Source organism: Panthera pardus, unplaced genomic scaffold (genome assembly GCF_024362965.1).
Source record: "Panthera pardus isolate Hobbes unplaced genomic scaffold, ASM2436296v1 HiC_scaffold_1, whole genome shotgun sequence".
NCBI lineage: Eukaryota > Metazoa > Chordata > Mammalia > Carnivora > Felidae > Panthera > Panthera pardus.
The window spans coordinates 7,023,052-7,035,265 of record NW_026526654.1 but is presented as its reverse complement, the minus strand read 5'-3'; the positions used below and the strand labels follow the sequence as shown (position 1 = coordinate 7,035,265).

At 34.1% G+C, this 12,214-nt stretch overlaps 1 pseudogene; it reads right to left on the bottom strand.

Moving 5' to 3' along the window:
• Window positions 1–1,474: 1,474 nt before the first annotated feature.
• LOC109257153 (olfactory receptor 2L3-like) lies at window positions 1,475–11,834 on the bottom strand (annotated as a pseudogene).
• Between the last annotated feature and the right edge of the window lie 380 nt (window positions 11,835–12,214).

The window sequence follows — 12,214 nt, the reverse complement described above, 5'->3', positions numbered from 1 at the left end:
ATCCCATAAACAAACACTGATGACCATTCATTGATAGCGTTCAGGAGTAGAGTTAAGCTGGATATAATGGTAGGACTTTTGTAGTCTAGTGACTAAACAGATATATCTATTTAAAAATGTGGTAGAGAAAGGCTAACTAAAATCAATCCCTCAATCCTGGTTCAGTAGAATTATGACAATGCTAAATGTATAATGAAATGTCCATAACAGAAATTATCGTATAAAACAGTAATAATGGCTTGGCTTGTGGGAATGTAAAATTTGAGTGTTTTGAGGAATGATTTGCAATTGGCTCAGATTGATTACTCATCACTTAATAGTGTGTAATTCCCATCAATATTTTTATAAAATGGCTCTGATTCTTTAATTTGCCTCTCTCCAGTCATAATTATTTTTCCTGGGATAGACCTGTAATAAAATTGTTTTCTTTTGATTCATCTAGATGTTTTCAGGCTCCCTCTCATAAAAGATATAAAATTTCCTCTCTAACGGTGTGAAAGCATCTAATTCCATGCAGATTTTTATGCCTAGTCTCTACATCTATCACCTTCCCTGAAAATTGGGAAACAGAAAAACCAGTATTCACTATTTTAGAGTATATATATATATATATATATATATATATATATTCAGTAAAATCTTGGTTTGTGAGCATAATGTGTTCCGGAAACATACTTATAATCCAAAGCACTTGTATATCACAGGGAATTTCAGGAACCATTGCCTCAGTTGTGATCATGCAACATTCAGAGTCATGTACTACTCGTATTACAAGACATTGCTCATTTATCAAGTTAAAGTTTATTTGAAATCTTTGCTTCTCTTTGTTTATTCAAATATACATTTATTTAAAAGCATTTATTTAAATAAACCCAGAAAAGGTATCGCATTTGTTGTACTTTTGTCCTTTGTCTTGTTTTCCCATTTTGGGGATATATCTAAGCATTAAAACTATTATACTGAATAATTCCATTAAATTTGACTGTTTCCAGTATCATTTCTACATATCAGTAAAGCCTTATTGGGGGTTCTTGGATGGTGCAGTAGGTTAAGCATCCTGCTTCAGCCCAGTCATGATCTCAAGGTTTATGGGTTTAAGCCCCACATTAGGCTCTGTGCTGACAGCTCAGAGACTGGAGCCTGCTTCAGATTCTGTGTCTCCCTCTCCATGCCCCTCCCCCACTCACATTCTGACAGTCTCTTAAAAATAAATAAAACATTTAAAAAATTAGAAAAAAAACCTTATTGCCCACAAATTAGGATAAAATATATGGCCTTTATCTTTATTGAAAAAATTACCACAAAGAAAACAAAAAGAGTGATCAGTAATATACAATTGTTTTGTCAAATCTCAATTATTTTAATCTTCTAGGTTATTTTAGTGCTTGTCTTCAATCCTGAAATAATATTGCCCTTAAGGTGTAAAAAAGGTGAAATTGGTCTTCTTATGAGACTGCAGGACTGAGAGTTTCCTCTACATTTTTACAGAACAGATCCTCTCAATTACTCTTCCCATGGTCCCTATCACCTCTTTTTTTTTTTTTTTTCAAGGCTGTAGATTGAGCATTTGGGTTGAACATTTGGGTAAGCATGGTGTAGAAGACAACAAGAACCTTGTTGTCTTTTGGAGATTGGAGAGATCTTGGGTATAGATAAGTGTAAACAAAGGGTGCATATTAGAAAGTCACCACAGCGAAGTGGGTGCGGTGTGTCAAATAGGCCTTCTTCCTCCCTTCTGCTGGGTGCATGCTGTAGATGTCAAGGAGAATGTGGCCATAGGAACATGTAATGCCAATTAAAGGAAACACAATCAATAGTGTGGTGCTTCCAAACACTGTATTCTGAGGCTGAGATGCCCATGCAGACCAGTACCATTGGCCAGGCCCATGCAGGCCAATATGTCCGGTACATCACAGAAGAAATGGTTGCCAGTTCTGGATTGACAGTAAGGTAAATGGAGGGCATATACAGTGTGGGCACAACGGTTGATTGAGCCCATTATCCAGGATCCCATTAGCATCAACCACAGACTCTTTTACCGATATGAATGGGATAGTGGAGAAGAAAGCAAATAGCCACCTAGCTATCATATGCCATAGTGGTCAATAGTAATCCTTTTGCACCTACTAAAGTCAAGATAAAGAAGCTCTGAACCCCTCAGCCAATGAAAGAAATAGACTTGTTTTGAAAGAGATAATTGGACACCATCCTGGGGACAATGGTGGAGATGTAGTTCAGGTCCACGAGGGAGAACTAAGTACAAAATGCATGCATGCATGGAGATAGGTGTCCAGGAGGATGAGGATGATCATGGACAGGTTGTCAAAAAGACAAAATAAGGGAATGAGAAAAATTAGAATGAATAACTGTTCAATTCTTCCTATATTACTATAATTTATCTCAAGAAGATTTTAAGATCTCTTGTTTAGGTGATAGTGAGAATTATCAAATAAACTAACATCATGTTTTATAGTACCATTATATATTATATATGTAACCAATAAATTCTAATGATGGAACAATGCCATCAATGCATGTCCCCAAACATAAAACATAACTATGTTGAATGGGGAGAGAGGGAAAGAGGAAAAAGTGGGTGATGTAGTGAGGGGCAACATTCCATCCACAGTGGCCTAAGGTACAAATTATGGTCTCATATTTGGATTTATGAGTCAGCCATTAGAAGATAAGCATATTGTTTACAATATCAAGAAAGTACTGGGAAAAATTATGAAATAATTTGAAGTATTTTCCTTAGGGGTCTGGAGGTGTGGGTTATGGGAATACCAGTTTACCCTGTAGTTGGTTGATGCCCTGTCAATGCATTATTTGAATAAAATATGGAAGTTATATAAAAGGTCTTTCCATTAATAAATTGCATGTACTCAAATTATTGGCTATGTCAATGCCCAAATCCACTGTGAAAAAACCTACAGCATTTCCCTGGGTCTATTAGGAGCAATTAATTTTCAATTGTTGTGCAATAACTGTCAACATTCAGAGGAAAAATTGAGAGTGCTAGTTTTGTTTATAAGTTGTCATTTGGATGAGCATAAAACCAGCATATTAGACTAGTATCATAAAGTAATTTATATTATTAGTTTCAATTATTGACAAGATTAAAAATGTAATATTTGTAATTACCAAGGAAATTAAAATTGCTAGTACTTATATCATTTTGATTATTTTTTAATTTGTTTATTTAAATTCATGTTAATTGATATACAGTGTAGTATTGGTTTCAGGAGTTGAATGCAGTGATTCATAATTTCCATATAACACCCAGTGCTCATCCCAAAAAGTGCCCTCCCTAATGCCCATCACGCATTTAGCATATATACCACCGACCTCCCCTCCAGCAACTCTCAGTTTGTTCTCTGTATTTAAGAGTTTTTTATGGTTTGTCTCCCTATTTGTTTTTATCGTTATTTCTCCTTCCCTTCCCCTATGTTCATCTGTTTTGTTTCTTAAATCCCACCTATGTGTGAAATCATAGGATATTATGTCTTTCTCTGACTGACTTACTTTGCTTAGCATATTACACTCTAGTTCCATCCACATTGTTACAAATGGCAAGATTTCATTCTTTTTGATCACCAAGTAGTACTCCATTGTATGTATATACCACTATACTTTATCCATTCATCAGTTACTGGATGGCTCTTTCCAGTGGGCTCTTTCCATTTGGGCTCTTTCAACAATACGCCTATTGTTGATAGTGATGCTATAAACAATGGGGTGAGTGTGCCCCTTCGAATCAGCATTTCTGTATCCCTTGGATAAATACCTAGTAGTGAAATTCCTGAGTCATAGGGTAGTTCTATTTTTAATTTTTTGAGGAACCTCCATGCTGTTTACCAGAGTGGATGCACCAGTTGACATTCCCAATAACAGTGCAAAGGGTTCCTCTTTCTCCACCTCCTTGCCAACATCTGTTGTTTCCTGAGTTGTTAATTTTAGCCGTTATGACAGGTATGATGTGGTATATCATTGTAGTTTTGATTTCTATTTTCTTGAATTTGAGCTGATGTTGAATATCTTCTCATGTGTTTGTTAGTCATCTGGATGTCTTCTTTAGAAAAGTGTTTATTCAAGTCTTCTGCCTATTTCTTCACTGGATTATTTGTTTTTTGGGTATTGAGTTTGATAAGTTATTGATAGATTTTGGATACTAATTCTTTATCTGATATGTCGTTTGCAAATATCCTCTGTCATTCCATTGGTTACCTTAATTTTATTGATTGTTTTATTCACTTCGCATAAGCCTTTTTATCTTAATGATGTCACAATATTTCATTTTGCTTTTACTTCCCTTGCCTACAGAAATGTGGCTAGTAAGAGGTTGCAGCAGCCAAGGTCAAAGAAGTTGCTATCTGCTTTATCTTCTAGAATTTTGACGGTTTCCTCTCTCACGTTTAGATCTTTTATTCATTTTGAATTTCTTTTTGTGTATGGTGTAAGAGAGTGGTCCAGTTTCTTTCTTCTATCTGTCGCTGTCCAGTTTATTCGTGTAGGGAAATGCAACCAATTTCTGTATTTAATTTTATACCCTGTGACTTTGCTGAAATCACAATCAGTTCTAGCAGTTTTTTTTTTTTTTTTTGGTGGAGTGTTTCGAATTTTCCATGTAGATTATCATGCCATCTGTGAAGATTTAATGTTTTATCTCTTCTTTGCTAATTTGTGTACATTTTATTTCTTTTTGTTGTCTGATTGCAAAGGCTAGAACTTCCAGGAATATGTTGAACAACAGTGGTGTGAGTGGACATCCCTTGTGCTCCTGACATTACAGAGAAAGCTCTCAACTTTTCCCCATTGAAGATGATATTAGCTGTGGGCCTTTATTCTATGGCTTTTATGATGCTGAGGTATGTTTCTCCAACCCCAAATGTCTTAAGGTTTTTTATCAAGAAATAGTGCTGTATTTTGTCAAATGCCTTGTATGCACCTGTTGTAAGGATCATATGGTTCTTATCCTTTCTTTTATTATTGATTGATTGATTGATTGATTGATTTTCTATTATTGAACCAGCCCTGCAGCCTAGGAATAAATCCCACTTGATCATGGTGAATAATTCTTTGGATGTACTGTTGAATTTGATTTTCTAGTATTTGTTAGGAATTTGTGAATCCAGGGACATCAGGAATATCTGTCTGGTGTCTTTATTGGGTTTTGGAATCAAGATAAGTCCCTCTTCATAGAATGATTTTGGAAGTTTTCCTTCTCTGCCTATTTTTTGGAATAGTTTGAAAATAATAGACATGAACTCTTCTTTAATGTCTGGTAGAATTCCCCCAGAAATCCATCTGGTCCAGGACTCTAGTTTGTTTGGAGATTTATTATTACTGATTAAATTTCTTTCCTGGTTATGGGACTGTTCCAATTTTCTACTTCTTCCTGTTTGAATTTTGGTTTTGTGTGAGCTTCTAGGAATTTGTCCATTTTTTCCAGGTTGTCCAGTGTGTTGGCACATAATTTTTCATAATATAATTTCTCTTATAATTGTTTATATTTCTGTGGTGTTTATCTCTCCTCTTTCATTTGTGATTTTATTTATTTGAGTCCTCTCTCTTTTCTTTTTGAGATGTCTGGCTAGGGGTTTATCAACCTTTGTATTCTTTCAAAAACCCGTGTTTTGTTTCATTGATCCTACTGTGTATATATATATATATATATATATATATATATATATATATATATAATTTATTTCATGTCTAATCTTTATTGTTTCATTTTTGCTGGCTTTGTGCTTTATTGTCTGCTCCTTTTCTAGCTCCTTTAGGTGTAAGTTTAGGTTGTGTTTCAGGCCTTTCTGCCTTCTTGAGATAGGACTGAATTGAGTTGCAATGTAATTTCTTCTCAGGACTGTTTTTGCTGCATCCCAAAGGTTTTGGACTGTCGTGTTTTCATCTACTTTTGCTTCTTTGTATTTTATCTTTATTTCTTATTTACTTTGTTGGTTAAACCATTAATTCTTTAGTAGGATGTTCTTTAACCTCACTGTATTTGAGCCCTTTCCATTTTTTTTTCCTGGTTGATTTCTAGTTTCATAAATTTGTAATCTGAAATTTTTCATGGTATGATCTCTATTTTCATATATTGAGGGCTAATTTCTGACCTAGAATGCAATCTATTCTGGAGAATGTTCTATTTTCCCTTTAAAGGAATGTTTATTCTGCTGCTTTGGGATGAAATGTTCTAAAAAATAAGTTAAGTCCATCAGGTACAGTGTGTTATTCAAAGCCATTTTTTCCATTGTTTCTTTGTTGATTTTCTGCTTAGATGATCTGTCCATTGTTGTATGTGGGGCATTAAAATCTTGTACTCCTATGCCCATGAATTTCTTTATGCTTGTGATTGGTTGATTTGTATATTTGAGTTCTCCAAGTTGAGGCATAAATATTTACAGTTGTTAGATCTTTTTGATAAATAGACCACTTAATTATGATATAATGCCCCTCATTATCTCGTTACAGTCTTTGTTTTTTTTTTAAGTTCATTTATTTTAAGAGAAACAAAAACAGTGAGAGTGGGGGAGGGACATAAAGAGAGAGAAAGTTATAATAACAAGCAGGCTGCACACTGCCAGTGCAAGAAGCCACAAACCATGACCTAAGCCAAAATCAAGAGTTGGACACCTAACCAAACGAGCCACCCAGGTGGCTCTACAGTCTTTGTTTTAAAATATACTTTGTCTGATATAAGTATAGATGCTCCAGCTTCCTTTTGATGCCCACTATCATGGCAGATGTTTCTCCATCCCCTCACTTTCAATCTGCAGATGTTTGTAAGCCTAAATTGAGTCTCTTATAGGTATCGTGCAGATGGATCTTTTCCATTCTGATACCCTATGTCTTTGGATTGGAGCATTTAGACCATTTACATTCAGAGTGATTACTGAAAGGTATGAATTTAGTGCCACTGTGTTACCTGTAGAGTTGGTGGTTTTGGTGATATTCTCTGCTCCTTAGTAATCTTTGTTGCTTTGGGTTTTTGTTTTTGTTTTTTTCCTCCACTGGAGGGTCCCCATTAAAATTTCTTGCAAAGCTGGTTTAGTGGTCATTAACTCCTTTAGATTTTGTTTTTCTGGGAAAGTCTTTGTTTCTCCTATTCTGAATGACAACCTTGCTGGATAAGGAATTCTTAGTTGCACATGGCTGCACATTAGCTGCACATTAGCTGTTCAGCACATTGAATATGTCCTGCTACTCTTTTCTGACCTGACAAGTTTCAGAACTTGTCTGCCCTCACCCTTATATGTGTAACCTTGCAGGTTAAGGACATTTTGTCCCCAGATGCTTTCAGAATTCTCTCTTTATTTTTGTATTTTGAAAATTTCCTTATGACATGTCACTATGCACTCTGGGGCCAGCCTCCCAGGAGTACACACCACAGCTCTGATATAGAGAAAGTTGCACAGTTCCAAAATCTCAGCGTTCAAGCTCCAAACAGCTTTTGAAAAACAAAACAAAACAAAACTGGAACACTCAGTACTCCTCACTCCCCAGTCCATGGTCCAGAAAGGATTTCCTCTTGTGCTAACTTAATGCAACACAATTGCAACCCCTCTCTCTTTCTCCCTCTTTTGTCTCTGTACAGAAAGGGTTCCTTCCTCTCTGCAGTGCTACCATTTTTTCTCTCCTGGAATTCACATCTACACATCTTGCACTGCCAAGCTGTTTCCCCCTGTCATAGACTCTAAGTCTAGAGTTCTTTCTTGTCTAGCAAGAGAGCGGGACGCAGGATTAAAATGCAAGAGATGACTAATGTCCGGGAAAAGACAAGAACGCCAAATAAGGGTCTTTGCCCCATTTTTATTAGGAGCAGAAGTCTTACAAACATGATGATGGACTTGTACAAAGACACAATGAATCTGTGAACATTAACTCACGGACATGAGGGAAAGGGGATCTTGAAGATATTCAGGGTTAGGGGTTTGGGTTAATACAAAACAAAATCCTGATGCCATGCAACTGGGCAGAAGGTTGTTTACAGGGGACATGTGGCACCACCTCTGTTTATCTTAGCTAGACTAAGGAATAAGACAGATAGGACACTTGACCTCAGGGTTAACAAGGCACCTTTGTTGTGTTAATCATCTTCTCCCTGGGCAGCTTCACCAGCAGTGCAGTGCAGTGGTCTATAGCTCAGGCTACCTGTTTACCTAACTTGGTCCTCCCTTCCTGTGAAAGTAGCTTTCTGCTATAGTACTAAATGGTGGGGGGGGGGGCACTTCCTCCCTGAATTCCTAATCTAGTTTATTTCATATACCTATATTCTATATTGGGGCCTTTGCCTCTCTATACTGGGGCTTCTGCCCTCCCTTCTCTATACTTATTTACCTAACCTTGTTTATCCAAACTTGGGTGTGAGCATCCCACCCATTGTAATTCTTTATGCCTTGTTAACCCATTGGTGTAAGCCCAGGAAATTTCTAGGCTTATTCCCCACACTTCTCCATTGTGTAGTCTTGGCTCCTATGCTAGACAATTGACAATATATGTAGGGTTTTATTTCTGGACTATTCTGCTCTATTGTTCTATGTGTCACTTTATGCCAATACCATAACTCTTTTGATTACTGTAACTTTATAATATAGTTTGAAAGCAAGGGTTGTTATGACTTCAGTGTTGTTCTGTTTTCTCAAGATTATTTTGGCTATAAGGAATTTTTTGTGGTTTCCTAATTTTAGAATTATCTGTTCTAATTCTGTGAAAAATGCCATTGGAAATTTTATAGGGATTTATTTGAGTCCATACATTGCTTTGGGTAATATGGATATTTTAACAACATTAATTCCTCCAATTCATGAGCATGAAATATGTTTTCATTTATTTGCATTTTCTTGAATTTATTTTACCACTGTCTCATAGTTTTCACTGCACATGTCTTTCATTTCCTTGGTTAAATTCATTATTAGGTTTTTTTTCTTCTTTTTGAAAAAATTTCAAAATATTCTTTTTGACAGTCTGTAGTTAGTGAATTAAATGAAACTAATTTTTGTACATTGATTTTGGTAACTTTAACTTTATTATATCTAAAAGTTTTTTTTAGAGTCTTTAGGATTTTCTATATATAAAATTATATCATTTATAAATAGTGACAATTTTATTTCTTTCCTTCCAATTTGGATGTCTTTTATTTATTTTTCTTATCTAATTACTCTGGCTAGGTCTTCTAATACTATGTTGAATAAAACTGGTAAGATTGGCCATCTTTGTTTTGTTCCTGAACTTAAAGGAAAAACTTTCAGCTTTTTGTTGAGTATGATGTTAGACGTGGGCTTATCATATATGGTCTTTCTAATATTGAGGTATGTTACATGTATATCCACTTTGTTAAGAGTTTTTTATCATATATATATATATGTATATATATAACATATATATATTGTTATCATATATTTTATCACATATATGTATATATGTATATATATGTATATGTATATATATATGTATATATGTGTGTGTGTGTGTATGTGTGTGTTAATTTGTTTTTTAATTCTTTCTTGTCATCTACTAAGATAACCATATACATTTTATTCTTCATTTTGTTAATGTGGTGTATCATGCTGATTGATTTACAAATGTTGAAACATCCTACGTTCCTGTAATCAATGCCACTTGGTCATGGTGTATGAATCTTTTAGGGTTGTTGAATTCAGTTTGCTAATATTTTGTTGATGATATTTTGTACCTATATTCATCAGAGATATTAATCCCTAATCTTCTTTTCCTGTGACATCCTCGTGTGTGTGTGTGTGTGTGTGTGTGTGTGTGTGTGTGTGTGTGTTTTAACAAGGTAATACTGTCTTATGTAAGATGGGTTTGGGAATATTTTTCCTTTTTCAATTTTTGGAAGAGTGTGAAAGGGATTAGTATTTAATCTTTAAATGTTTGGTAGAATTCACCAGTGAAGATTGCTGGTCCTAGACATTTGTTTTCTGAGGTTTACATTAAAAAAAAATTATTACTGATTTAATCTCCTTCCTAGTGATCAGTAGATTCAGATTTTCTACTTTTTCATGTTTCAGCTTTGGAAGATTCCATGCTTTTAAAATATGTCAATTTCTTTTAGATTGATAAATGTGTTGATGTATAATTATTTATACTAATATTTTATAAAATTTTGTATGTCTTTGTTATCAGTTGCAAATTGTCCTCTTCTCATTTCTACTTATTGCAACCCTCTCTCTTTCTATCTTAGTGAGTCTAACTAAAGGTTTGTCAATTTTGTTTATCCTTCCAAAGAACAGCTCTTGGTTTCATTGTTCTTTGAAACTTTTCTTTTTTTACTCTTTATTTTATTTACTTCTCTGATCTTTGTTATTCCCTTCCTTCTCCTCATTTAGGCTTTGTTTGTTCTACTCTTTCTAGTTACTTTGGATGCAAAGTTTGATTGTTTATTTCAGTTTTTTCATGTTTCTTGAGGTAAACCTGTAGCTCTATAAATTTCTCCCAAAGAATTGATTCTGTTACATTTTGTAGATTTTGATATGTTTTATTTTATTTTCATTTGTTTCAAAGTAAAGTTTGATTTCTTCTGTGATTTATTTGTTGTCTCATTGTTCTGTGGCATGATTTCCAATCTCCACATATTTGTGTTTTTCAACTTTCATCTTGTGATTGCTTTCTATTTTCAAATCATTCTGGTAGAAAAAAAATATTTCAATAACCTTAAATCTATTGAGGCTTATTTTTTGGCCAAATATAATCTATATCTGGAGAACGAATCATGTGCACTTGGAAAGAATATGTATCAAGCTTTTTGGGGAGGGAATGTTCTGTGTATATTTATTAAGTCCATCTGCTTTAATGTATTTCCTATGGTCACTTTGTAATTTCTGTCTGGATGGTTGGTTAATGGAAGTAAGTGGGGTATTAAATTCCCTGCTATTTGTTGTATTTTTCTCCTTAAGCTTCTTAATATTTGCCTTATATATTTAAGTGTTCCTATGTTGGGTGCAGAAAATTTAGAAATATTAAATATTTTTGTTGGGTTGACCTCTTTTTCAGTGTGTAGGGAACATCTTTGTTATTATAATCTTTGTTTAATGTCTGTGATGTCTAAAAGATAAATAAGTAAAATCTATGTGGTCTGATATAAATATAGGTACCCAGGATTTTTGGTTTTTCATTTGCATGAAACTTTTTAAGCTATTCCTTCACTTTCAGCATATTCACTTTCAGCGCATATATATATATATATATATATATATATATATATATATATATTCTTTTCAGAAATATAAAAGCGAAAGAAGTCACCACCACCAAACTGGCCAAAAAAGAAATGTTAAAGGTATTTCTTTAAAGTGAAAAGAAAAGTACTAGTTAGTAGGAATAAAGTATATGAGACTAACATTTCACTTGTAAAACTACATACATAATAAATGTAGTGGGTCAATTACTTATAAAGCTAGTTTAAAAGTTTAAAGGCAAAGTAATAAAAATAACTTTAACTGCAATAATTAGCTAAGGAATACACAAAATAAAGAGATGTAAAATATGATGGCCAAACAAATTAAATATTGATAAGGAAAAGTGTTCAGTTTTAGGGACACCTGGGTGCCTCAGTCAGTTGGGCATCCACCTTTTGGGTTTGGCTCAGGTCGGAATCTCACAAGTTCATTGGATCAAGCCCCATGATAGATTCAGTGCTGACACTATGGAACCTGCTTGTGATTCTCTCTCTCCCTCTCAATCTTTCCCTACCCACTCATTCTCTGTATCTGTCTAAAAATAAATAAACATTTTAAAGATGTTAAGTTTTAGAATGAACTCACACTTACCTTGCTATCAACATAAATTAGGGTTTTATATGTGAGCCTCATTATGGCCACAAAGAAAATTCCTATTGTAGATACACAAAAACCTATGCATCACATTAGAGAAAGCCATCAAACCAAAAGAGAGGAAAACTAGACAAGAAAAAAGGAAAATAGAGGAACTAAAAACAGTCAGAAAACTGTTTGTAATTCATAAAATGACAATAATTACATAAATATCAATAATTACTTTAAATGTAAATGAACTAAATTCTCTAATCAAAAAGACACCAAATGGCTAAAGAGGTATGCTGCCCAAAGCAACTCACTAATATTTAAGGATCTTAATGAAGCCTTCAGTTTTACTGAATTGATTTATTTGATATAAGATTTTTTTGGTTGAATCTTTAGGATTTCTGTGTATAAGATTATGCCATCTAAAACAC